Source organism: Pygoscelis adeliae, unplaced genomic scaffold (assembly GCF_000699105.1).
Source record: "Pygoscelis adeliae isolate BGI_AS28 unplaced genomic scaffold, ASM69910v1 Scaffold45, whole genome shotgun sequence".
NCBI classification, from domain to species: domain Eukaryota; kingdom Metazoa; phylum Chordata; class Aves; order Sphenisciformes; family Spheniscidae; genus Pygoscelis; species Pygoscelis adeliae.
Genome location: NW_008825114.1, coordinates 13,185,843 through 13,189,146, shown reverse-complemented (window position 1 = coordinate 13,189,146; position 3,304 = coordinate 13,185,843).

Genomic DNA, 3,304 nt, shown 5'->3' with positions numbered 1-3,304 from the left:
TTCATGGGGGGAGGGGAGGGAGGCAAGGAGTTACCATTTCTGTGCTTCGAGGTTGAGGCAGGTCTGATTCACACATGTATATCACATATTCGCAGGTGCAAAGAGCGGCTGGCCTGGGAAATTTGGCCTAATGATGATGTTCTTCCCTTGCCATTTCTGCGACTGTGTTGCTTCTGTCCCGGTAAATGACAGGCAGTCCTTGCTTCGCGTTGGCAGGCTGTTTACTTGCCTCTGTACCATTATATCCAAAGATGGTGACGGTCCTTTCTCATATAATTACCTGAGCTGAGTATTTTGAAATGAGTAAATCAGGGTAAATTAAAGAAAGAAAGGCTACAGAATTTTTGTTACAAAGGTATGGAACAAGTAGTCAATACACTGTTAGAAAGTGCTCGGGAATCAATTTGACATGGCACTTATTAATTGAAAGCACGCTCCGTTCTTTCTGCATTTGCTCAGGCTACAGAAAAATCCAGTTCTACTGGGTGCATTCGTAGGCCTGGAATAGTCACAGGCAGGAAACATTGATTTATACCTCCCTATAAGGCAATGAGTGAAGACTAGATAAAGAGACGTAATTTAAAATATTGGCAATCATGCTATCATATTTAATCCAAATTTATTTGAAATTCAAGTGAAATTATTATATAGATAGATTTCTTCTACTCAGAATACATCTCTTCCTTACCAAGTTCAGCACTTTGTCCTTTCTAAATAAAACACAAGGAAGATCAAGAGAGTCCCAAGGAATAACAAAGCCACAAGATGCAGCATAAAAACATGGAAGGTCCATAAAAAATACTATTCAAGTACAAGGCATTTTGTCTACAAGCAAAACAAAATTGGAAAAAAGGGCACTAATTGCTTTAAAATAAAATATTTCTCTATTTATAAAAGGATAGCAAGTAAGATAAAAATTTCATGGAACAATTTTCTAGAGGCAAAATAGTTTGGGATCTGGAGGAAAGTGTGTAAGAGAAAAAGACAGAAAAATGAATAGCATAAACTGCAATATGATTCCATTTTCAAAAAACCTTGAGAAGGGTCTCTAATGCAGGACAGAAGTAAAATTTCAAAACCCTGGAAGTTGCTGCAAAACCTGCATTACTGTTCTGCAGCAAGTCTGCTTACAACTTTGAAAAATATGCTTAATTCCCCCTCTCTCTCCTGGATGAACACAAAGACATCAGCTCTTTAAGGCAATAAATACTCATCATAATACTCTAGGGATTTTATGACTATAAGCTCACAGTTGTCTAGTCATGTATGGGCACATACTAGACTTTATTTCTTCACAGACATCTTATGTCTCTATTTTCTGTGATTCTAGGACACTGAGAAGTTGTCAAAAAAGTTCCAGGTAAGACCATGCAGTTGGATCAAGCTGGCTAACTAGATAATTCAGTAGTGTTGGAAGAGTAAGCTTCTGTTGGTAAGACCTTGACCTCGTAAGGCTGCAGGTAAGTGTTAAACAACACTAGAGCACACACTGGAAAGAGGTGTTATCACCTGCTGCGGTAAACCTCAGTTTGCATTTTCTGCAACTCAGATATTTCTCACAAGAGTGTTGCTGAGTTGTACAGTAATCGTTTCTTAGAAGGGTTGGGATTTACCCACATAGATTTCTGCATGACAATGCCAAAAATGACCAGGTGTGAAAACATATTGGTAAAATACCAAATTCTGTTAAAAATATATTTCCTCCCTAAAATCAGTATTTTATCAAAATAGATTGGGGGCAGAATGTGGGAGGATAACAAACTGAAAGTGCAGTATGCTAGAGCCACCAAAGTTGCCAGAATGAAAGCTAGGGAATACTCCACCAAGAAATACCGTTGCTGGCCTACTGGGGGAAACAGCAGCTCTTTCAATAGGCACAGCTAGATGCTTTGAGTCTTTTAATTCTAGATTTACAAAAGGATAGCTGTACAAAGGATTGCTGTGATAAGTTGAGACTTTATTTCTACGTAGAAAATTTTTATTTATGAAGGTAACACCATTCTTCTATGTTTTTTCTCACAGATTAAAGAAAGTAGGAAACATCTGCTCAAATACTTCCTATGAACCATTACTTGAAGGAGAGCCACAACTAAACAACTAGAGACAAGTAGCTTTCTGGTAATGCTGTGAGAGCAAACATCATCCTGAAGTTGGTAAAACTAGAACAAAGACTTGAAAATATGACAAAGCTATATAGAGTGTGATCAGAGGGCTAGAAAATATGAACTCTGAGACACAGCTGAAAGAACTGGCTTTCTTCAGTGCATGAAAGAATGAAGGGAAGTGCAATAACACTCCTGAAATATGTAAAAGGGTGTGAAAAGGGACAGGTAATAAATTTTTTCCTTGTCTATGGGATAGGACAAGAAGTAATGCACGTGATTTACAGCAAGGAAGATTCATTGTCGACATTACAAAAACTTTTGTATGGAAAGGACAGTTAAGCACGACAAATAGATCATCTTGGAGAACACCTGGCACAATAGAGCCTTCTCAGAGCAGGTGAGGTGAGCACCTCTCCAGAGCATGTGAAGAAGAGTCAGATTTGCCTTAGGTAGGTGAAAACAAGTTAACGATCTCCCAGAGATTCTGTTCCCTTGCAATACATATTTCTTTGCCCATTTTTTTACTGCTACAGGTAAAGTTATGAGAGCACATTCATCTGAATATACTAGAAGCAAAACCTGAACATGCGGAAATACTCAAAGTGTTTTCTTGAAATTACTGTCTTGAAATTGAGTTTGATCACTCTGAAACTTTAACTCATACACCGTATATAAAGTATCTTGGTATCAGCATAGAAAGTGTAGTAAATCTCTGAAAAGGTGCGAACGTGGATTTCTGGAAAAGAGGCAGGAGCTGAAAATTCAAAGAATCCCTGTGAGAGTACTGTTATTTAGGTGGGGGAATAAGAAATTATACCACAGAGTCTGGGAAAAGGTAAGGGCCACATGATTTGTGTGTGTACTTGGGTATCCTCTCCTGTCCAAAGGAGTGCATACAGGAAGACCAGTCTTACCAAAACTGCGTAGAAATAAACTGCTTACATTTTGCTTACGATTTGGGGATTTTTAGTTGTTACAAGAGGGAGAGCTTGGACAGCTCATGGGAACTCCTGATTTTATCAGAAACCTTTTGTTTTCCAGAGAAATACCCTGATTCCCGTGAAACTTTCCACATGAAGATTTTTCTTGCATTCAAGCTAGAACAGTGGTCAGAGACACACGGCTGCACCGTGACCCAGAGCATATGAACTCAAATCTCCAGCATCTGTTGGGCTAATAACTATTCTGACATGTACTTG